Raw genomic sequence first — 25097 nt, forward strand, 5'->3', positions numbered from 1 at the left:
GTAAGTCTAAAAATTCCAGTCATCTTAAGTCACTGTTTCCATGTGGCTTCCCTGCAAATTACTTAAGAGACATATGAGATACTAAAATTAGTTGCAAAGTTAACTCGTGTTCATAATAATGTCAGCCATTTAGTTGAAGAGCCAACACTAATGAATGAAGTGTTTTTTCTTTCTCTGAGAGAAATCACTACACCTGCAAGTCAAAGGTATATATAGGCACTAACTCTCCCTTCTATGTAGCAAAAACACTTTCAGTGTGAAGGACTTAGTATCTAAATGATATTAATTTAGTTTTAATTGTTGCTTCCAGCAAATTATTCTGATGCAATTGTTTAAGAATCATAATTATAAAAGAAACAAACAGAAGGGAAAGGTAGTTATACCTATGCTGGAAACAGAAATATCCTTTTCAGAAACCTACTACATTAAGAAAGGGACTTCAGATAAGTGTGATGAAGGAACAAAGGAAAAAATGGACTCTTCTATTTTTTTAAACTTTTTCAATTTTTACTTTTCTGTTCTGCTTTGATTTTGCCCAATCCATTTATGAAAGGAAACAAAAGCTACTTTAGGATTCAGTTAAGTGGTTTTGATCTCTCTTGGGTAACTCTTGAAATGTAACTTGAAGTTTGCATTCAAATAAAATCCACTTGGCTTGCATTCAAATTCTTTGTTATTTATGATGTTCCTACTTTGGTGATGACTATACAGAGGGATTTGCTTAACAGTTACTTTTAAGTGACATAATGTTAATCTATAGGTAGAGAAGCTGATAAAACAATTCAGAACTTATTGCTATCAAAAGCAGGTGTTCTTGGTCTCTGCTGTGTAGTCCCTCTGTCCTTATGTTAGTTCACCTTCCTGTGATCTGACTGAGCTTGGTAGCCAGAACAGAGGTTTATAATATGGTTAAGCTAAATTATCTGCTGCTCCTGGGGTCAAACAAACAAACAAACACTCCCTCCAACCTATTCCTTCCCTTGTTCTGCCTGGGATTGTAGGATTCTGTTAGGCAATTTTAATAATTCATTATGGTGAATCCACAGGGATTGCTGAGGTCTGCAGCACTGAGTCATTCTAGGACCCAGCTTCCTTCCAACATTCCGTCCTCCCACACTGGGATGCTGAGGTGGTCCAAAAGTCTACGCCACTGCTCATCTGCCGGCTATCTTCCTGAGCTCCCTGCCTTTTTGGAACTGTGATGTACATCTTAGAGCTCTTATTTAAATAAAGGTATGACTGGTAATGTTAGGATGTTTGTCTATTCTGCTTTGAAGTATCCCTAAACCTGATATGCCTTCATATACCTCTATGGTTTAAGTCCATGAATGGAAAATAAAGGAGGCACTTAAAGGCAAAACACATAGAGAGATTCATATATGCAAATGCCTCAGGGTTACTGTAATGAGAGAGAAGACTTAGTAAAATGTTTAGTGAATCTTCTGATGGTGATGTTACCTTGATAGTTGTTCCTACTCCTATTCACACTGAAAGGCCAATACGATAAAAGCATAAGATCACCAGGCCTATGGATAACCATAATGTCTTGGGAAAGTGCCAGCATATTTTCTGTAGAGGGAGATATTGACACCATCACAGATTTCTGCAGGTTTCTGAGTCAGGAAGTATGTGGACAAGGACAAACCAACAAACATACTTGTGTTTTCAAAAAGAATTTGTGCAGGTTCCTCACTAAAAGTTACAAAACAAAATTACCATGAAATTGGAGAAAACGTCCTATTCTGAGCTGGAAATCTGGTTAAAGGATGGAACCAGAGAGTACAGTTTAATGGTCACTTTCCAGAGTAGAAAAAAGTCAGCAATGCTCTCCTCTAGAAATGTTGGGGTTTACTGGTGTTGTTTCACGCAACAATCTTTGATCTTCATCAATGACCCGGGAATGGGGATGCACAATGAAGGATACTTGGATGGTGTTAAACTCTTTCAGGTAATCACGTGCTGTGCTGGTGGGAGGAAGCCCAGAAGGCCTCACAAGAGTGAATGGGTAAAAAGATGGCAGATAGCCTTTGAAGTAGATTGGTGTAAAGTAAAGCTTAGGATTACCTGTCTATCCTGGAAGTTTAAATTAATGAAGTCTTGAAGTCACTGTTGTCAGCTCTCTGAAATCTTTGGCTCAAACTGCAGCAGAAAAAACCCACTAAACAACAGAGGTATAAGGCATCATCAGAAAGGGTACTGAGAGCAACAAAGGTGATGTGCTGCTCTGTGGGAAATCTCAGTGTACTCCTATCTTGAGTACAGTGTGCAGGTCTGGTCTGGAAGGACACAGCAAATTTGAAGGTGTGGAGAAACATAACTCAAATGATCCACAGGGAGAGTTCAGCAGTCTGACAAAGTAGGGACTAAAAATGTTTAGGTTCTGATCGCGTGAAGACAAAGCTGAGCAGCACATGATCAAATTTTACAAATCAGAAAGGCCCTGTTCAAGGTGAATGCAGAAATATGGTTCTTGACACAGTGAGTAGTGGGCTTCTGGAATCTGCTGCCTAGAAAATACACAGTGTCAGGAGGTTCCAAAAAGGATCAGGGACATTAGTGGACAACAGGTGCATAAGTGGATTCTAAAGGGAACAAGCAGGTGTATACAAAGCAGACATGGAGTATCCCTATTATAGCAACTGTAGGTGCTGGGAGTGCATGATGAACAACAGAGAGTAAGCAGCTCTCCCTAACTAGTACCTCCTTCCCCCCCTCCCCTGCCCTGGCCAGAAGGTTTTGCATTTAAGTTCCCCCTGCATTTGGGGAAATTGCAGGGACCAGCAAACAGGAAATGTAGAGTATGGGTCCTGCTCTGGAAAAATTATGTTGCTGATGGTGGTGCCACTGCTGGTTACCAAATACACGGCTAGATGGACTGTTGGTCTTAGAAGGACATTTTAATTGTTGAGAAGATTCTGGGTATTTCTAAGGTACAAACCTGCCCATGCCACTGTAGTCTGCTATTTCCACACAACGTTTTTACAGACAGAAAGCTGTGAGAAGAATATTGCTGTGTAGGGTGTTCTTTGACTGGGATGTTCATCATTGTTGCTTGAACACTGAGATGTGAGCAGTGTCTTCGACACACACATTGTGTATTAAAGATCTGATCTTTGGAGTTCCGTGGCACTGGCTTTCTTTGTGTGTCATACTGTAAGCGAAATATTTATTTTGTGTAAATATTTTGAATCTTTCTTTAAGATACACACCATTTCTGTAAGTAACATCCTACATTTATCTTTTTTTTTCTTTTTTGCCTGCACTTGTAAGAGGTGGCAAAACTAGTAAGAACGAGTCTGGTTACAGTCATCCGTGCGCTGTGGGATGTGAAATTTCTTGTGGGAGAGAGTGAGTCTGCTCTCGGGAACACAGCCAGTGCTTGCACAGGTTGCGTGCTGCAGCTCTTTTAGGACTAGGTACTTGTTACTCCCTCCTGCAGGTATAATATCGGCCCTTAACGCTTTCCAAATGACTTTCTGAGAAAACTCATGCGCATCAAGTCTAACCAAGCCAACAAACGAGTGTGTAAGGAGTTCTCAGAGTGCTTGCCGGTCAGTGGACGGTCTCGGCGGCGCTGGGGAACAGCAGCTCCATGCTGCCTCCTGCCGCCCGCGGGCCCCAGACGGCCTGGCGGCGCCGCCTCACGGTGCGGCCGCCCGCCGGCCGTCACCAACCGCCGCAGGCCGCTCCCCCCGGCCTCCCTTGGCGCGAACTGGCCGCGGGTTAACGGCCGGGGCTGGCGGGTGAAAGTCGGCGTGCGGCCCCGGCCGGCGGGAGCGGCGGTGTCTGACGGGCGCCCTCCTGAGGGCCGCGCACGCTACTACGGCGCGGGCGCCCGTAGCGAGCACCGCGCTGCGGGTTCCGCGCCTCCGCGGTCGCGAAACCGAGGAGAAGTGGAAAAAGAAGGAGCGAAGAATTACCTCCAAAATGTCGACTTCTGAATTTTTAAAGAGTCTCAGTGCAGGCACGAAATGAAGGGCAGGGCGCAACTGTGGGGAGGCCTCTGTTAGACAGCGCCTGGTGTCGCTTCTCAAAGGTTTCACCGCTGAAGGAGTCCTGACAGGAGCTGAAAGCGTTAAGTGCTCCTGTAACCTGCTCCATCAATAAAGCGGAGCAAAATATTTGCATACGAAGTATGGCAGCACAGTAGATATTTTCACAGTCATGCACTTAGTTTCCTAATTGCAATAGCTATATGAATGTTTAACTTTTCTGCTGGTTTGTAAGTGTCCCCGCACAGAGGTGCAAGTGCTCTATAGAAAAAATATGTACTGCCCAACCTAAGACTTTTTATCTCGCTAAGTCCAAATAGATGGCAAGGGGGGAATCGTGGAAAAATTTTTCAACCTGCATGAAAAAATTGTGTCCTTGACTGCAAGTCTGCAAGTGCAGGATCCTTCCTGATGACAAATAATATGGAATTGTCAAAATATTCCTCTTTTCTGCTCGTGCAGTAGTACATTTGTTTTCAGGAAGAACAAGACAAACATAATTCACCTATAATGTAAACAAGGGGAGTTTTGGGGCCTGAAAACTTTTTTTTTTTTATTTTAAATGTAACAGTCTTGGCAATTTATCCTGGTAGGACTGATGTAGCATTCATTAGACAATGAGGATATTTCACTTAGTTTAAGACTAAATGAAAATTAAACAAGCTGGTTACAATGTTTTAGCAAGTTCAGAAAGCTTAAGGAAACTTATTTGAAGATTTAAAATACTAGTTACAGTGTCTTTGCTGACATACTATTTAAATACATTTCTCACACTCTACAAAGCTCTGAGTATATTTCGGCAGGTCTGCTGAGTATGTTTTGTGTTTTTAAAATCATAATATGCTTCCATTTTCTCCTTTCACCATCGTAGCACTGTATCTGCAGCAGTGAGAAGAAATTACATCACTTTTCTGTTTGCGTTTTCCTGTAAGGGAGCCCCTGAAACTCTTACTGGAGCAAAACTAAAGGGTTTGATGAGCGGTATCTGCTACTATTTCTGCTCTTTCTTCACAGTTAAACAACTCTATTCCTTATTGTTACCATAATCCCGTAATAACTCATGTTGTTTGGGGAAATACTGATTTCACTCATTTACACAGCGCATATCAGCAGATAATCGAGCGTAGTTCATCTGTCAACCGGCTGCCCGGTCCCCTCTTGACCGGGGCCGTTCGCTTTATTTCCTCTTCACGGTCTCTGATTCCGTGAGCGCCGGGGTCACGCAGCCGGCACGGCCGGGGCGAGGTGCTCGGATCGCGCCGTCACGTTTCTAAGCCGAGTTCCTCGCCTTTGGCAAGGATTCGTACGGTGCTGTGCAGCTACCGATAGTGTCCCGGCGGAGCCAGGCTTAGTCGCGGCTGGAAAGCAGGGACTAGACCGGGCCCGGGGCGGCAGCATAGGGAGGGGTCGTGACTTTTTTAACACCCCGCCGCCCGTCACCGCCCGGCAGCGGCCCTCCGCGGCTCCCGCCCACGGCGGGACGGAAGGCAGGGCTCGCTGGGCGGCGCAGGGGGCCGGGGCTGGCGGAGTCGCCGTTGCGGGAAGAGCTGCCCGCGGGCGCTGTGACCGGCGGCTCCGGCCGGTGGCCGCGCCGTGGCGGGCGCGCAGGCCGGCAGGGGGCGCTGCTGCCCCGCTCTGGCCCCACTCGCTTCCCTCGGCGGTTCCATTGGAGCAGCCGGAGACAAGTTGGCGCCATTTTGAAGCCGACAGGGGGACCGAGGCGAGCTGCGGAAGGGGAGGGGGTTAGAGGCGATTGGCTGCGGCTACGGCGGTAGCTCCTCTCCGAGCCCGGAGCAGCGGCAGCGCGGAGCGGACCCGCCTGGGACCAGCGAGGAGAGGCGGCTGCGGCGGGGTAAGGAGCCCGGCACCTCGGCCGCGGTTACCCCCCACCCCGTCCCCGCTCCATTTTCCCTCCGCTGTGGCGGTGGCGGGGGGGCGCCCGCCCGGACTGAGCCCCGCGGCCAGCGCTCGAGCAGGGGGACGGAGGGGAGCAGGGAGGGAGACCTCCCCTTGGCGGAGCCCCCCCGCTTGGCTAAGCCCCCCCTTCCCATCCCCCTCGCCCCTTGTCGGGGCAGCTCCCCTCCCCCTTTCCTCTGGCCGGCGTCACAAATTAAATTTGCCGCCCCCCCCCCCCCCACTCCGCGGGGCCCTGCGAGGGTTGACCTTGGCTGGGGTGCGGGCTGCCCCTCGCGGGGGCCTGGGGGTCACTCCCTCTTCCCCCCCCCCCCTCCAGGTGGCCCGGCGGGTGGTGTCGCGCGCTCAGCGCCGGTGGCTCCTCGCGGCGGGGGGAGGGCGGGGGGAGGCTGCTCGCGCGCTGTGGTGTCCCCTCCCTGTCCCCTCCCTGCCCCTTGCCGCCGGCCTACTCCCCGCTCGTGCTGCACCGGGGCTCCCACCACCCCGCGCGGTTGCCCGGGCTCGGCCAGGGGACACCCCCAGCCCCCACCCCCGCCCGCCTCGGTCTCTCCGCTCCGCGCTCAGCAGAGGTCTTCGGCCGAGGGAGCTCCGGCCGCCCAGGACCTCGGTTTGGTGGGTCCCTACTTGTGCGAGCCCGTTTCTTTCATGCTGGCTTTTTTTTTTTCTTCTTTCTTTTTTTCCCTCCCCCTTTGCATCAGGCTCTTAGAAAGCGCTCGGGAAGGAAAGGGGGGGGGGGGGGTGGGCTGCCGCTGCCTGGTGGATGAAAAACTATGAATTTTACATCTGAATTGCCAGATGGAGAATGGTTAATTTATAGGTTATGTATTGTTTACGTTGAGAGCTTCTGGTCAGGAATCTAGGTTCTGTAACTTCATTTCGCTTCAAATAAATCACTATGTTCTTCAAAACAAATCAACAATTAATGACGGTGAACAATCCCGGAGAATAAAACTGCAGCAGACCAGCTCCTACAGAGCTGGATTTTGTCTTGCAAGCCTTATTCTGACTTTTATGTTTGCTTCCTGCATGATTGCTTACTGAGAGCTGTGATTATTTTGTTAGGCGTTCTTTTTCCCATTTAACAGAACTGCTGAAGTATTCTCGTGTTGGTCTTTGTTTTGTGCTCTCTGGGTAGGTGCTTTGGCTGTAATTGACTTCTCTTTGCTGGGGATGGAATAGAAGGAGTGTTGAAAATTTGAGTGGCTTTATGGTTGAAAGCGAGTGTCAAATCACGTTTTGGGAAGGAGATAAGATGATGTGCGTTCCTTCAGGTTTTCCCCTTCCCAACTAGTGGAATTGTTCAGTTTTCAAAAGATGGAAATTTTGCTTGGTGTGTCTTGTATGTAATATAGGCATGCTCTAAATATTCTATGTACTTGTGTCAAGTAATAACAAAAAATGTGAAACAGGTGAATGTGTGCTCTGCTAAGACTACCTTAAAAGAAAGCAGTGAGTGTCAGACGATCAGGTACCGATAGTGTAACAGAGGTGTATGAACGAACGCTGTTCATCACCGACATCTGAAAGCGTGCACTATCAGAGAAAGTAGTTTAGTACTTTAGTACTTGCATGACATCTTGTGTCTGTGTTTGAAGCAAGGTTGTACTTTATGGTTGTGGAGTGGGGAGTGTGGTGGTGGTGGTTGGTTGTTGGTTTTTTTTTTTCAATAGTTCTTATACATAACATTTGCCTGTGAGTCTTTTGCATTCTGTTTACTAGTTACTATGCAGGCTGGATAAACTGTAGTTCGGTTTTTGGTGAAACTGCTAAATAAACTAGAATGGAAAATCATATGTGTATAACACTTATGCTGTGTTTTTTTTTTCTTGTGTGCCATACAAATATTTGGTTTAGACTGTGTCTGACAAGCTTACTTATTGACTTAAATTGAGCAAGTCAGCTAAGTTATTATTCAGTTGTAATTAAAAATATAAAAACTAACAGTCATTGCTAACATTTGGAAAAGCATAGTAATGAAACATGGGCGTGACCTCAGGCATTATCCAGTTTTGGCTCTAGAACAAGAAGCTCTATTACCTCCTCAAGAGAGATGCGTTTTCATTTGGGATACATTGCTCTCTACCAGGCTCTCAGGTTATGCTTTTTTCTTCTCTGTCTCTTTCTTACTTCAGTCACACTCTCTTCATAGGGAAGAGTAAGAGGTTGTATTGGTACGTGTAGGAGTCTTTTTAGTAAGGGATTTTCATTTAAAGTTTTCTGGAGTAGATTTTTTTTCTTTAAACCTGAGTTTGGAAGAGGTGATAGTGGCTACTTGTTGCACAAGGAGAATTTTCATGGGAGCAATGAGTAAGAAAACATGAAGCTGAACAGTAAAAGCATGCAAAGTAGGAAATGGAGGAAAATGTGATACTACAATTCACTATTTTCCCCTGTTAGTTTCATTCTAATATCCCTTTCTGTAAATATTATTTAGCCCAAATACACATCTTTCTCTTTCTTGACATAGGCTTCCTCCCTGCCTTCAGACAAGTCCCTCTATTTAAACAAAGAAAAAAGTAGTTCTGGTGTGTGGCACTGACAAGTGGTAAGATAATATATCATATTCCTTTTAACAAGTTTTTAAAGTAAAGGTGTTTTTACTCTTAGCACAAAATGTCAATGTTGCAACCTGAAATCATCTTTGGAAAGACTGAGAGAATATTGGCAGCTCTCAGTCAGCTTTGAAACTAACTGGTAAGGGAAAATTGAGGAAACTTTTTTTAAAGGGATGTGGTATAGAAGTGATTCCTGTTGGTGAAGTGTTGATTTATCAGATTTATAGATCTTCTGGGCTATTTGAATGGCATTGATAGAGCCTGGAAGGAATCATGTGCAGGCTTTTTAAGAATTGTAAAACATATGCTTTAAAAAGAAAACAATCTTTCCTTATTCTCTAGGGTTGGACATCTAAAAGTTAAGACTATGCATATATGTAAATGACATATCTATTACTTTTCCATTGGTGACATCTTCAGTTGAATGTAGTCTTATAGAAAGCTTGTATCTTTTTTCTTTTTTTCCTGCTTAGTTCTGATGCTTAAGTAAAATACACCAGAAGTGCAGTGTATGAATGAAAATATACTTTGTTGTTGTAGCATGTTAGTGGTTTACTTCAAAAACTGCTTTTAACATTTTGGATTCCATTATAAAATGCTATTAATGTGAATAATTACTGTAACACATCTGACTTGAAATAATTCCATGAAGTACAACTAATATTGTAACTTAGTTTTTAAGACTTGAAATGTTAATGCCTCCACTCTGTGAAATCTCTGTGTAGACTGCTTTTCAGTCTCTTCTAAAGTGTGAGGAAGTCCTTGAAATAGGTTCTGAGGATTAAGACCTCCATTATTTTGTCCCTATCTGTGGAATTTACTCTTTTGCATCCCATCCAAAGCCCTGGAAAAACTTTCTACATCATTATGCTTGTTTCTTCAGATCTGTTATTTCAGCTCATGACAACTTAGGTATTAATATGCTTCAAGAAATAATAAGAAAAAAGCATGCCATACCTCATTTGGAACAGATGGGCATGTTTGTACTAATCATCTTGTGTCTGTCACCATTTATATGGTAGTACCGTAACCAGGGATCAGGACCCCATCTGGGCTTTTCTAATTTAGACCTGGTTCTTTAAAGATTTATTCCACACAATACTAACTGTGTGTACTTTTTCTCTGACTTAATTAGAAATCCTGGTGGATGCTTCTGCTACTGAAATGAGATGCTTCACTTGCACACTTTTTAATGGACAAAAAAGACATGAAGTTAGCAGTCAAAAATCTTGTTGTCTTAATTGCTTCCATTATATAGTCACATAAACTACATTTTGTAGCTCTTTTAAAGATGCCTAGATTCAGCTGAAACATAATTGTTAATCACTTAGAAAGTAACTACTGAGTGAGGCTTTCCACTTTTTGTGCAAATATACCTATTAGTTGTCCACAACTTCTGTCAAAACAGCCTCTGATTCTCTGAGACATCCATCATGTATCCACATTGTAACTCAATTCAACATCAAGAATCAGAATTCTGAAATTATTAGGAGGGGAGGAAAGAAAAGACTTTATTAAAAAACAAACAAAAAAGGAAAATTAAGTTTCCCATGCGGAGTACAAACATACAGTCATGAGGAAATCTCAAAAAAATCTACGTCAAAGCTTTCCGTATGTAATCTTTGAGCCCCCTCAAGTCTGACTGTTCAACTTCTGTTGGTACTGCTTTGATACTTGGATGTAGAGCTTCAATGAAGACAATCAGATTACTGGGAAATCTTTGGTACTACACTTGCTAGGTTTCTGTTCTTACAAAGAAAAAAGAATTGAGATGAGTTGTCAGTTACGAAAAGTGAGCAGAAGATACTTTATGGAAACTTTTTATTACCTTTAGGGATTTTTTTTTTTCCCTGCATCTACCTACTTAAAAGTTGAAAGAGTTTTCTTGGGGAAAATATATAGAGGTGGTTTATGGTTAAGTGTGGTATTGTTTCTGGTAAATACTTTGTTGTTCGACAGGTTAGTATGAAGCACTGTGTGTAGTTCATTCCTGTACAAATATAACAAGTGTATGGAAAAGGTTGTAGCTTTTGGTGCCGTGAGTTGTGAAAGCTTTTGTACAGGCTGAACATGAGCCAGCAGTGTGCCCAGGTGGCCAAAAAGGCCAACAGCATCCTGGCTTGTGTCAGCAATAGTGTGGCCAGCAGGACTAAAGAAGTGATTGTGCCACTGTACGCGGCACTGGTGAGGCTGCACCTTGAATCCTGTGTTCAATTTTGGGCCCCTCGTCAGAAGGAGGATATTGAAATACTAGAGAGAGTGCAGCTCACGACGCTGGTGAGGGGTCTGGAGCAGAAGTTTGATGAGGAACAGCCAAGGGAATAGGGCTGTTTAGCCTGGGGAAAAGGAGGCTGAGGGGAGACCTAATCACTATCTGCAGCTGCCTTAAAGGGGGATGTAGTATGGAGGGTGTTGGTCTCTACTCCCAAGCAACAAGTGATAGGACAAGAGGAAATGGTCTCAAGTTGCACCAGGGGAGGTTTAGATTGGATATTAGAAAAAAATTTCTTCCCGGAGAGGGTTGTCAGGCATTGGAACAGGCTGCCCAGGGAAGTGGTGGAGTCACCATACCTGGAAGTGTTTGAAAGGGATTTAGATGAGGTTCTTAGGGACATGGTTTGGTGCTAGAGTTAGGTTATGGTTGGACTCGATGATCCTGAGGATCTTTTCCAACTGAAATGATTCTATGGACACTCTGTGTGCCACTCAGAGCTTGTAAAAGCACTCAGAGAGACAAATCATGGCACCAAATTCATGGTATGTGATGAAGTTTACATTGGGTTTTCTTCCTCTGAGAGTATGAACTAGTCAAAATAAGGCTATAATATTTTGCTTTCCTGGTTTTTGGAAATGAAAGAAAGAATGAATAAGCTCGATGATAAACTCTTCAGAAGATTTGTGAGGGAGCTTTTCAGATAGCAAGTAGGAGATGCATTTCCCTTCGATTTGCCCAGCTTACATTATGCAGTCTGTAGTTCTTGGAAGCATTTCTTTAATTGAGGGAACTAAGAACAGAGATTTTCATACATGCACAGTTTTCAGAAAGAAATATTCTGTGCTCATTTTTAATGGCTTGTATATCTGTACTTTGAGAACTCGAAACATTCTGGAAGTCTTCCGTAAGTTAGAAATGTTACCTGTAGTAAACTCTCCATCAGGGTGTTTGTGCGGTGTTATATATGAGCACATTAAGAAATAAAATCTTACTTGAAATGGATCATTGTCCCCTAAATCTTCTATGTTACATACAAAAATGCCTTAAACCAATATTCAAATTACAATTACTTTTTAAAAATAGTAAACCATTTTAATTCATTTCTGTCCTTGTATGTACCTGTTATGGTAGTCTTCAGTTATGATTTACATTGGATTTTTTTGAATGTGCTGTATTTAGGAGTTAAAGCTGTGTATCAAAGTTGGCTGACATGTTTTCCAAAAGCTGGAAAATGTGAAATTAATTGACAGGGGATAGTGGGAAGGCAAAGCATATCTACTGATTTGGGTGACAGAATGTCGCTTTGGAATACTGGAATTCTTTCTTTCTGTCAGTTTCTTGTGATCTCAGATAAGTCTCTTTAAACCTAACTTCCCACAAGTGCTTGTTAGTCTAGTGTTGATTTCCTGGGAGACAGACTCTAGATCCTACCCGCTTCTGCATGGCTTAACAGAAGCTTTAGTTTCATACACAGAGCAGGATACCAGGGCGTACTTCAGAAGTTGTGCCGTAAATTTCTCTAACTGTGCAGACAAAATTGGTGGGCAGTTCTTAAATTTCAGCCTGCAACTCAGATTAATCATATATAAAATAGGAATAATACCCTTTTAATGAATAATTTTGTAGAAGTGTTGTGAAAGCAAGTGAACTTTTATGGCATGCCAATATATGACAGTCCTGTACTGAAGTCTAGTAGGAAATTAAGTCTCCTCAGAGCATGGATGTAATAATGGGACACACATTAAATTACAAGGAGAAGAGTCGGGTAGCTTCTTTGCTTTGAATGAGAAAGAAGTCCAGTGGTGGGAAAAGGTAATGAGGGATCAGGTAAATTGGCTCCTATATGTGTATTCTTTTTGATATTGTACAAGAAATCTTAATTCTGATGTTTCTTAACTCTTAATAACTGATTTTGCAAATATTTTCTTCTGCTGTTTCTTTTTAAACGAACTTAGTAGACAAATTCACCATGTGGATGTGTTTTGTCAAGTTATTAGGTTATTACTTTTAGCTATATGTAGCTACTACTAATGAAAGTAATGGAACATTAGTAGTAGCAATAAGTTTTTTTTCTTTGAACTAGCGTTGAGTGGGATGAGACACAAGAGCTTTTCAGTGGATTCTTACAAATCGGTAGTAGAGCAGAGTCGCAAATGATGTTTGCATGTTGTTCTGCTGGATGTGTATTGCCCTTCACCCCCCGCAGCTGATCTTTCTGCTCTGGTCCTGCTCTCCAGTGACTCCGCGGTCTAGTTTGTACCTCTTCAAGCATCTGATTCAAATTCTTTATTGTACAAGTAAACCCTATTTCCTTTCTCACCTTCTTTGATACTTCTTAGACTTCCAGCCTTGAGGTTCCTAAGCTGTGATATATGGAGTTTGTGTGTTGTGGTGTTACATTTTGTTTTGTGTTGTTTTCTTGGGGGGTGGGGTGTTGTCCTCCTTTCATTAACTTTGGTTCTTGGTTGCATGCCTTTCCCATAGCCCCTAAACTTTCTACTCTCTTTGTCTGATACAGATTGTTGGCCCCTGCAGTGGAGTTGGTAGAAGTAAATGTGTGCATTAGCATGTTTCCATGCTAAGCTGAGCTTTTTGCCTTAAAGACTTAATTAAGACAGACTGCTCTGGAGCTGAGAATGTATCTTGAGGTGTGGACAGCAGCAGTTTTTTCTGCTGTAACATCTGTCTGTAAGCAGACAGGTGGATTATTGATTTTTCTGTCAACAGAATTTACCAGAAATGTTTGTTAATCTCAAGGTTTGGTTATGTTAACCTTCTAACTTAAGGGGAATCGGGACAGAGCAATCTATAATGTGCACGCAAACAGTTCTTGTACCTGAAGTAATACGTGGAAACTCTGAACGATTGTATCTTGATTGCATGCAGTCATAGTGCAAGCAGCTATATACTTTGAAGCTTGTTTCTTTCAGTTGCAAACCCCATCCTTTTAACAAAGAGTAAAGATGAGTTTCTATTGAGTTTTTTACTATTGTCATCTATAGATGTTGCTTGTGTTCCTAACTGTTTCTATGTGTGGAACATAGACCAGTAGTGGGGGGTGTGTAGGGTTTTTTGTTGCTGTTTTAATTTTATTTATTTATTTTTTAAATGCTGATGTGCTTCAGGTTTCTTTCCTGGGTAGAATTTTGTCCATCTTGGGGGTGGGGTGGGGTAATATTGGAGTGTTGTAAGGAAGTGATCTAGTCTAGTAAAATAAGGTGCGTGGTCTTAACTACGTATCAGCACAGATCTGAGCCTGAACAAAGTTATAGTAATGAAGAATTTTGCTATTGCTGTGCAGCACGTATATCATAGAATCTCTCAAGTTGGAAGTGACTGGTATAGATAGTTGAGTCCAACTCCCTGTTCCTCACAGGAGGACCTAAAACCAAACCATGTAACTAAGAGCATTGTCTGGGCGGTCCTTGAACTCTGACAGGTTTGGGCTCTGACCACTTCCCTGGGGAGCCTGTTCCCGTGACCGACCACCCCTCTCAGTGAAGAACCTTTTCCTGATGCCCAGTCTGAACTTTTCCTGATGTAGCTTCATTCCATCTCCTTTTGTCTTAATGTGAGTGATGAGCTGCAACTGAAGGATAACTAAATATTAAGCCTTAATTTCAAAAGGGAAAACAAAACATGGAGTTCAAAAATATATGATCAAGAAGGCTGGCAGAGGTGTAGTAGTACATACAGTCCTGTTTGTACCTAAGCCAGGATTAAAATGTATCAATGTATGTCAATGTCCAAAAGGAGGATGAAAAGAGAGAGTCAGGCTCTCTTCAGTAGTGCCCAGTGTAATGGGCACAACTTGAAACACAGGAGGTTCCCTCTGAACATCAGGAAACACCTTTTCACTGTGAGGGTGACCAAGCACTGGCACAGGTTGTCCTGGGAGGTTGTAGTCTCCATCGTTGGAGATGCTCAAAAGACATCTGGATGCAGTCCTTGGCAGCTGGCTTTAGGAAACACTTCTTGAGCAGGGAGTTAAACCAGATGACCTCCAGAGGTCCCTTCCAACCTCAGCCATTCGGCGAAAACACAGCCTCAGAGGGCTAAAAATGAGGGATGAATACTAAAAGAAGTTACAGGACCAAATAGATTATCAGCAAAGAAAGCTTGCCTGTTGGTCGAACGTAGAAATGTCAAAGGTAAGTTAGATTTTGCAGATTAAAGCATCATGAGAATCTTCAGCTTCAACTTCTTTTTTTTTAATTTAAGTGATGTTACTGATACATTCATGTATAATAGCAGATGACTAGACTCTTGTCACTTGAAGTTTCTTCTAGTCCTATGATCTTAAAAACCTACTGCTAATGCACTTGGTTTACCTGGTTGCAGTAAATCATAAAATTTGTGCTTTGTAATCACAATTCTGGGTTCTTCTGCTGTCTTCAGGGACACAATTATTTTTTCAGTCTCTGGTTTTCTGTCACTTTGAGTTTTGCAAAAAGCACATAAAAATGTTCTACTTAGCTGGAAAAAACCTAAACTGATACAAGCCATCTGAGTAGACAACTTCTGTTTGTAAACACCCACCTGAATATGATTTTAATACTAAGATTTCTGTATGCAGCCCTAATATAAATATTTGTATATAATTCATGTTGATGAGGAGTGTATGCACTGTTATTTAGCACAACATCTGACTTTGCAGTGCAATAGCCATCCTTTCTTTTAGGTCCTGCAATTCAGTCTATCCAACCAATATTCTTTAGTAATTCTGTACTGAACCGTTTACAATAGGGTATGAGGTATTTAGTATTGTAATTTTTTTAACATTTTATGCAAAGTTAGGAATGGGAGTCCCATTTATGTATACGTATTCTGACTTGTTAGTAAAGTAAATATATAGTTGTTATCCAACTAAGAAATTTTACAAAATGTTTTGCTTCTGTGATAGCATGCTAGTATTCTTAATGTTTGGAGTTTTTTGTTTGGTTTTAATCCTTACAAAAAACTCCAAACTAAACACCCAGCTTTCATGGTGGGGCTCAATAAGGCTTTTTTTTTTTTGCCAAATAGATGGTTCATGAAAATAACACTAAGTGTTGTTTCCTCCCAAGGGACAATACAGTGATTAAACTTGATTCCGAACTAATGTCTGTCTGTTGTAGTTGTCTCCTGCTTTCTCTCACGTTTCCCGTATTTTCCTCATGGCTTCCATGTCACTCATGCATGTTTTCATTTTCCCTTGTGTATAAATACTAAAGATGTTCGCCTTCTTAAATTTTAATGCAAGATATCTGAGGTTTTTATGAGTTTTTTTATTTGTTATGCTATTTTGAAAATAGAATTAATGTAAGGGAAAATAATTCCTGCCTCCTTCCCCCCATTCCTTTCCAACTATTGGAGGAGAAAACAGATAATTCTTGCCATACTAAGTCTTAAAGTAACTTCCCTGCCAAAAGAGGGCTGTGTAAAAATTGACTGTAGACTAGTGAGACTGTGAAATTTTGATACTTAGGCTGGTTGTCAGTTCTTCTCTTATTTTAGAGTATCGGTCTAAGAACTTTCTGTCAGTGTTTCTGGTGATGGTAGTAAAATAAATATTTTGCAGGGTGAAAGGCCTGCTTTTTCAAATAACTGTTCATGTAGCCTACAACAGCAATATACTAAACTCCTTTGTAAACTGATTGAGGTCTGCTGTGTTCTGTTTGGATATTTTGCTTCAGTTATCAATCAGAAAGTTGTTCCAAAACTTTAAATTAAAAGCTAGAAGTCTTCCTGTAATTATCCATTTTTCTTCATTGTCTGAGCTATTGATCATTGAGCTTCTGTCTTATGGTGGTTTGTTTTCTTTGGGTAGGATCTCCCAATATTTCTGGTATTTTTAGTGATTTCTACCTCTCTTCTACTTCATCGTTCTCTCTCTTCTTGTCTCCTCTGTAAATATGCCCTTGTGATGTAGTAGAATTTATGGGCACTTTTTTCCAATTTAACTTATCTTGATAATCCATAATAAATGATTTTCGATCCAAGGAGAGTGCAAATTGTTTTATTACAGACTGATCAAACATAAACTGTCCCAGGGTAATATGATAACCTTAGAAGTTATATCTGTATTTAAAACTATTACTCTAGCATGCAGATTTCTTTCTAAACTCTTAATGTTATTGATACTGAACTAAATGCAGCTGTAGTGGTAGTATTACTTTTCTGCTCTGCATTGTTAGTGACAGTGCTGCTTTTATTTTCTTGTACTTAATTTTAAAAGTTAACTTAATTTTTTAAAACTGAAGAGTACTACACCTGAATTTTTAAATACCTTTAAAAAGCTTTGCACACCTCACTGGTTCATGAATTCTCAGGTGGTGTCTGCAGTTGCTTTGATTTAAAAATGTGAAGTTCTGAAGTGTAGACATAGTAACTTCTGACTGAATATACCTGCTACCAATTGCCAGAGGAATGAAGTTTTACCTGTTTCTTTGAAAATGGGTATTCAGCTGACTTTTTAGGGTATTTCAATATCTTCTTGATTGCTGTTACTATGCAGTAGTACTCCCCCACTCTCCTCCCCCCCCCCCCCCCTTAGTTTAGCTACTGAAGTGGATTTTTTTCCAGTTTGTTTACAATGGCCATCTCAATTTGGCTCCAGTTCTGTCTTTATTTCTGTATTTCCCAGTCTTTGTGGTGCAACTCTCCTGTCGTGAGGGCTCTGATTACTACTTACAACTTTTACTGAGTGGCCATGCATTCCCAAGTAAGGGAACAAACAGCTTAAAACTCAGTTTTACTCCTTTGACATGGACATTGCCTGTGACCATTGCGTTGGAATTGTATACATCTCCAAATCACTTCTGCTTTCAATTTGTTCCTTTCAAAACAGAGACTTTATTTGTGTGCTGCTTGTGTCAGTTTAATATAAACATTCATTTTCTCTGAATGTTGGCAAAAATCATATCCTGTGGAATCACATACTTATGTGGTAAGTTTTGTTATGTGTGTATAACCTGGGGAATAACCTATATCTTGGCTAAGTGTGACAGAGAGGGTACTTTGGATCATCTAAGTACGTGCATGTGGCTTTCTTGACAGAAGTTTTTTTACTCCATGTTTCCCACTGAGGGCAGTATTCACAACTGCAGTAAGAGGTAATGAGGAGGCTCATATTGACACATTTCACTGCTTCTCCTCAGTATTGTATAGCTCGAACATACAGAGAGCATGTTTTAAACATTTCTTACCTTTCTAAAAACAACCTGCAAGGGTGATGCTGGTGTGCATGATAGTTTCATGTGATGGAATGGAAGCAGAATTATCCTGCAGCTGATCCATGTGCTGTTGGTTCACTGTCTGTAAAATGCTGAAAGGTGTGCAGAATATTTATGCTTATGGTCTCTACTGATACTGATAGTTCACGGGGTTATACCTTCTGCTTTTCTGGCGGTATGAACAGAATTGCAAGTGTGTCCCTTGCAAATGTATTTTGAGCACCAGTAGGTCAGATTTGTCACCAGCTAAGGTATCCACTAGGGAAGCCAGGTGAATATGTCAAAATGAGGTCATGTTTGAAATGAGTCTTCGTTCACCAAAGGTGGACTTCAAGGGCTTTTGTGAGCTTTGCAGTCTTGCATTATTCTCCCTGAGTGTCATTTGTAATAATTAAATTAGCATGCTTTATTCTGAAATCTCAGCAGTATTATTTCAAAGAAGTGTGCCTTTACGCAAAATATATTTCTGTTCAGTACTGATTAGCTGGAGTCTTCTGTATGAGCAACCGAGTTCACATTTTTTTGTTTTATTGTTGTCATCACATCAGCAAGAAAAATGGGAGAAGTCTGATTTCTTGAGTTAGGTCAATATATGCACCTTCATTGTAGTCTTGCTTAGACCATGCCCTTATTGTAGCCTCCGGGTATTTTTTTGACATGGATTATTTCCTAAACTCTATTCAAATCATCCTGAAGTATAGATAGGGACATAATCAATAAAGACTATTTTTGTAGGCTTTATTATTAAAATTGACAGTCTGTAGAGAATGTGTATATCATGTAGTTTTTCAGAAACTTTGGGCAAGTTCTCTTGGGGGCAAAGGATATGCTATAATACTCTTATGCTAAAGAATGCTCTTTTCCTAAATTGGTATTTCTATTCTAGAGGACAGGGAAAGTAGCATCTTTTTAGACAGCTCTGTCAGATTTGTGATACCTCGAGTTTAGTTTACTTCATATTGAATTTATTCTTGGATATGATTTAGCCATTCACACTGAACTGGAGATTCTTTACACAGCATATATTGTGTAAGTATTTGACGTTTTTCAAAGCTGAAGTGACTGCATTTTTTTGTAATGGAGACTATAAAGAAAACTTAAGAAGTGTTAGCAGCCTTTCTGATGTAGCTAAAGTTCATAGTGTTTGATAGTGACCTTTAATATGTGAGAAGGTTTCATCCTTTGAAGGTTAAGGTGAAAAGGTCATTGTGAAAAACTTAATAGCTTTTTCTCAGACTTAATGAAACTTATCTCTGTTCTCCCCGCTTCTCCTTCCAATTGGAAAAATGTTATCTTTTCACAATATCCTCTACATCCAAGCTGTACATCCAAAACTGCATTTCTGATTTTATGAGTATAATGACATCCTGCCTATTTGCAACTCCTTATATGCATTATTTTTCCATCTGTTTAAGGAATTGTATTTTTGTAGAGCAAAATAAATTTCCTGCTACGGGGCTGGAAATGTTTAGTAAGTGTATTAGATGAAAACTGTCATGCTCCTGTCCAACCAAATTTAAGTTCAAGCCAATTTGAATGACTTATTGTACTTTTTTTTCAATATTACCATTTTTGTTATTTCACATACTTTGCATTCAATGTTAAACACTCTGGGGACTGGTCATAGTGTGCTTGTTATGCACTTGCCTTTTTTAAGATTTTATATAGTGTGCTTTGCAATATGACCACCTAACAAGCAATGAGGTGGAATGTTTCCCTAATATTTGGCTAGCTGACAAATATATTGCAGATGCCTATTTTACCAACATTGTATTTTGTCCACCTATACTCTTTTCGTCTTTATGAAACAAATAATTACACTTTTTAAATCTTGACCAGTATTTCTTTGGTCAGCTATGTTACTGTCTTTTTCTTTCTCTTTCAGAATCTTTTGCTGTAGTCTTCCAGTTTTTATCTCCTTGTCACTTCTTTTCCTGAAGCCATGCACAGAAATAAGAAAATATAATCATAATGTCTACAGTTGATTTACTTAGTCTTGGGTAGGAGTATGAAAGCTGAGATCCAACAACAACAGGGCACTTTTGTTTTTCCTTAGGTTCTTGATTGGTTTAGTGGTGAATTCTCTTGAGGTTTTTTTTTTTTAACTGTTTTTATTTCAAGGAAAATGCTGTTTCATAAATGGCAAAAATCATGCAATTTTATTATTGTCATTTTTGCTTTTAATCACATCTGAAAAAACGCTTATATTTACAAGCTGGGTCACTTATCACTTGTGGAAGCCGCAAGTGTCTGCAACACCAGTGGAGAGAGCTGTGTGCAGAGAGAACTTAGTACTGAATACTGTCTACTTGCTTAATCTTTGGAAGGCTTTCTCAAATGAAGTGTGAAAAGAATCTTATCAGCAGAATTAGGGACTTGCCTGGGTTCGTTTAATAACTACTTGCAAGGGGCAGTACTATATTCCACGTAAGTTGGTTGCAGGTGTTTTAGTGTGCATACCCGACTTTGGTATCATGGCTTGTCTTAATGTTTTGTTATTTATTCTTATGTGTTAATTCTTTTCCTGAATCCTCCAAATCCTCTGTACCTTATGAAAACATCTCCTCTTGCACAGTTATTACCTGCACATCTTCTATTTTTCCACTAAGTGTTTACTTCATATGTTAATGAAGAAACCTAATACACTTTGCCATATTTTCTAATGGAAGGTTGAAAAATAGTTTCCTAATTTAAACAGGCGTTATTACTTATGTATTGAATCAAAGGATTGCCATTAATGAGGATTCTGTAGTGAAACCAAATACTTTAGTTTGCCAGATGGTGTGTTACTTTTGCCTTACAATGTGGTTCTTAATTCCATAAGACCTTGAATTAGTGATTTCTGTAAATGCTTTCTGTATCAGTCCTTACTATAATATAGTACTGCCTTACAGAAGTAGGAAGCTAACTTGATACTATGAGTAATACTAGTATCTCGGTTTAATGATGATGAAGTAAACAGTGTAACGTAACATTTCTCAATGAGAATGGAAAGTATTCCTCCGGACTTCATATCTGAAATCAGTATGAGATGAGCACATTTGGTCCAAAAGCTCTATAAAGTTTTCTATTTTACTCAACAGCAGAAATATAACTGCCAAGTTTCAGCTTGGAATGGCTTTTTATAGCCCAATTATAACTCCTCAGCCGTACATGTATTATGGAAATTGATGTAATTTAGTAGCACCTACGTCACTAAGTCACTTCTCACCTTGATCAATTGTTGTCAATCAGCCATACACAGCAGGAATTTACCAGGATGTAAAAGTTTTCTGTAAGTGCCTTAAATGATTAAATTATTTGTGTTTTATTGATAATCCTGCTGAAGTAGAAAGATGCTCACCTATTCAACTTCTGTAAGTTGCTGATTGTTCTCTTCAGAATACTTAGTTGTATCTTCTGTGGAAATTACATCTTGATCAATTACTTCATACATGCTATATTGTTGACTCAGTGTTAGTGCTCTCAAAGTATTTGTAATAGTTTATATTTAATCATACAAGAATTTTACATACTGAGGATACAAAAATAAAAAATCTGGATATAATTTAAAAAAAAAAGGCAAGCCGCATGTTGACAGGGGAACAGAGCTTTGAAATGAATTCTGTATTGTGATTTACGAGATTAAAAAGATTTTACTTCCTCACAATACTCCCTGAGACGATTTAGGGAAAATGTTCTTGTGTCTTCTAAACTGTCTTTGTATTCCTGATGAAATGACAATGAGAGACCACTGCTCATACTGCTTGATTGTGGAGAACAGGTTGATGAATATTGGCAAATCCTTTTTCTTGGCTACACTTTCTTGTTGTTGGAGTGATGCTCACTGTGTAAACACACGTATATTTAAATCTCTACATGTTGCAGCTTTCTTCCATGCCAGCAATTTATTATATTCACTTAGGCTTCTAATTGTTCTCAAAATGTGAAGAAAGTGTTATTCCCAACAGGTCATTGTAAAGTGCCTTGCAAATGTAGATTTAAAAGTACAAGTATTTGTACAGGTCAAATTTATGTAAGTTTTCTTAAAGTTATGTATAAATAACTTAAAAACGCTGATCTCAAGATGTAGCTGTATATACTTCAGTGAAAGTTCTGAAAAATAAAACTGATGAAGTTTGTAAAGTTTATCAGTTTTTCTGGTGAACTATGTCCTCATGTTTGAATTCTGGATTTTTAAAGAGGAGGCGATAGTAAGGCAGGAGACAAACTTGCAAGGAATATAGGAATTGATTTGCTAAAGCTTGCTTTGTCTCGTGGAAAAGATTTTTACAAAAATATATGAAAGACCAAGATTTGAACACATATATGGATCTCTGAAAAGTACCATTGACATGTGACTTCATGTATGTTAAAGCATAGTTTATTTAATGATTAGCACAGTTAATTAAATCACCATAGGCAATGTGAACTGTCATCCAAACAAAATGCAATTAAATGAAGTATAGTTTAAGTCCCCAGTTTAGATCATTGACTTAACATCCTGTAACATATGTAAGTATATTTATTGACCTATTAAATATATTGCATAGGTACTTACTATGTAAGATGTCGATCCATGTTTATTTGCATGTGTGTAATCTGTATTTTATACTATTGAGCAAGTAGGGTATGTGCAGTTAAATTATTCATAAAGAATTACGTGCTATATAGAAATCATCTGAATATTGAATGTTTTAATATTTAATATCATGGACAGTAGACTTAGCTGGAACTGAGTAGATATTGAGTCCTGCTAATTATGTACAGAACTAGTCTTTGTATTTTATTTGTTTGAGTTTGCACAAATTTTGGCAATGGTACTTGTTACTAATTAACTGTGTTTAGAGTAATGAATTGTTCCCCATCTATGGTCTGGCTGTTAATCACAATTTTACATCATGTGTATGGTCTTTCATTTAACTTTTGTCATAGGAGGTAGATGACTTTAATCCATCCTATTACAATAAATGCAACTTCCACTTTTGTTGTTGTTTTCATAGTTTAATTTTCCTATTACCATTGTACAAAGACTATGTATTTTGTCTTTTTTCTTTCTTTGTTTCTTTTCTTGTAGTAGTTTCGTCATGTCCCCCATATAATTTAGTTTTTAATTTGTCGAGCTTTTTATACATGCCATTTTTCCATGTACTTCTACAGACTTGCTCTTAGTTCCTGATTTCAGGTCTTTCAAGTTATAGCTGCAGCAGTGCTTCTGATGTGCTTTTGTGCTGAAAGAAGCAATGCCTAGACATCTGAAGTCCTAGTGTATCATTTCCCTCTGGACAAGGAGTGTGATTCATATTTTAAATCCTATATTAGTTTAGGTTTGTTTTCCTTGTAGTTTTCAAAGACTTGACTTAGCTTTGACATAAACAAATGTTAATCCTAATACACAGGAATAAAAATGATTTGGTCAGGCTTTGGTTATGTGTTTAAAGTTTTGTGTTATATTTATCTCCTTTTTTCTTTTCGTATAACGTCAGAAACAGTGCACATCTTACTGATTAGTTAGTAAGCTTACATTCTGGCTGGTGCAAAGCATCTCAGTGTTACATGTGTTTTCTTGCCTCAAAAGTGAACATTTTCATTTTTCTCTGCCCTTTGTTTATATGGAATAATGTTGAATTTCTGAAAACATTGTGGAGAACTTCTAAAGTTTCGGTTGTTAAAAGTTAAAAAAAAAAAATGTTTCAGTTGAGTCTTTTGTTGAATCTCAGAGAAACTTTCAAAGAATTGCTGCTTTTTAAAATGTTGGTTGTCTTCCAGTATATTCCAGAAGAAGACAGCACATCTTTAAAAACAAATTTAACAAGCTTTTTGAAATTCAGTCCTTGGATGTCTCATCACTCACTCTCTTACGGATTTTCATACTCAGACATGTTCTAGATACAGCTGGCCTTGATACTGCTGTTCTAAGCCATCACTGTCTTCCTTTTTCGTGACAGAAGTGAACTGAAACAGCTGGTGTAACTGTTATGTGAAATCATGAAGGTTTCCATTTGCCAAGAATCAGCTTAAAAACCCACCCTCCTTCTCCCCCACCCCCAGTCCTAGATCCTACTATCCTACTAAGTGTTCAACACGTTCTTTTGATAGAGATGGGTGTGCACAGCTAAAACTGGCAGTCCAGAAGAGAAGAAACTTCTATCAGTGCTATGTAATAAGCTTATTCATTTTTATTTAGGTAATGTTTGATGTGCTAACTGTTGTACAAATGCCATTTCATTTTATCTTGTTGAATGATAGGTTTTACTTTTTACAATTTCTTTTCATATTTTTTTCTTCAGTAAAGCTGATCATTAATTTTGAAGAACATTCAGGAGTGATCTGCAAATTTTTATTACATAGGAAATTTTAAAGGTTGTTTATTCTTTGTCTCTTATGCTCTAAGTAATAGGCTATTTCATTGAACCTTTTAAAAATTAATTTTTGGTCCAATAAGATTAGATGTATTAATTTTATAGAAAATGAATGAAATGTTTTCTATGGTTTTGGGAGGCATAGGTTATTATATACCTTATGCAACTGTAGACTTGGCAAGCACTATCTTTGCTATAGTTGCAAATCGAAGTTTAAATGAAACTTAGTGTCTGACCCAGCATCTCTGTAAGTATGCTCTTACCAACAGTCCAACTCATCTAACCTATAATGGGTTTTCCAAATCTCAAGCTTTCAGGAGAAATGCAGGTTTGAACTGATGAAGGTTGCAGCAATTCAGAATCCATTACTACCCTGTGGTGGTCTACATCCTGGATTTGTTATTTCAGGGTCAATTTGATGGACTAGGCAAATCAGTCAAAGTGATTTTTAATTTTAAAACTGCTGACTGCTCCTCCTGACTAGAAAGAACAGTTTATTTTGATGCTTTCCAGTTATAACAGCAATCTCTTATTCATGAGGGAGGAAAAAATCTTTCCAATGATAGCTTTCTAAATGGTGTTGGTTATTTGGTGTGCTAACCTTGGCTGGCTGCTAGCTGCCCACCCAGCCACTCTCTCACTCCCCCTCCCCAGCAGAACAGGGGAAAAAATAAGATTAAGAAGATGATGGGTCAGATAAATACAGTAATCAGTAACCATCATGGGCAAAGCAGACTTGACTTGGCGAAGATTAATTTGTTGCCAGTTAAAAGTAGAGCAGGATGGTGAGAAACAAAGACAACACTGAAGTCACCTTCTCCCCACCCCCATCCTTCCAGGCTCAGCTTCACTCCTTCATTTCTCAT

At 39.8% G+C, this 25097-nt stretch overlaps 1 protein-coding gene across 4 annotated transcripts in view; it reads left to right on the forward strand.

The window, feature by feature from the left end:
* The first annotated feature begins 5682 nt into the window (after positions 1 to 5682).
* PDS5B (PDS5 cohesin associated factor B) overlaps positions 5683 to 25097 on the forward strand; it is a 110241-nt gene continuing 90826 nt past the window's right edge. For 3 of the 4 annotated variants that reach the window (XM_065829896.2, XM_065829925.2, XM_065829917.2), the window contains exon 1: positions 5683 to 5844. The gene's annotated coding sequence lies outside the window, so the exon portion shown is untranslated. Of the gene's footprint in view, positions 5845 to 6438; positions 6519 to 25097 lie in introns of those variants that run through there. The other variant, XM_065829906.2, reaches the window with a different exon arrangement.

This window comes from Patagioenas fasciata, chromosome 1, assembly GCF_037038585.1.
Source record: "Patagioenas fasciata isolate bPatFas1 chromosome 1, bPatFas1.hap1, whole genome shotgun sequence".
In the NCBI taxonomy this organism is placed as follows: Eukaryota; Metazoa; Chordata; class Aves; order Columbiformes; family Columbidae; genus Patagioenas; species Patagioenas fasciata.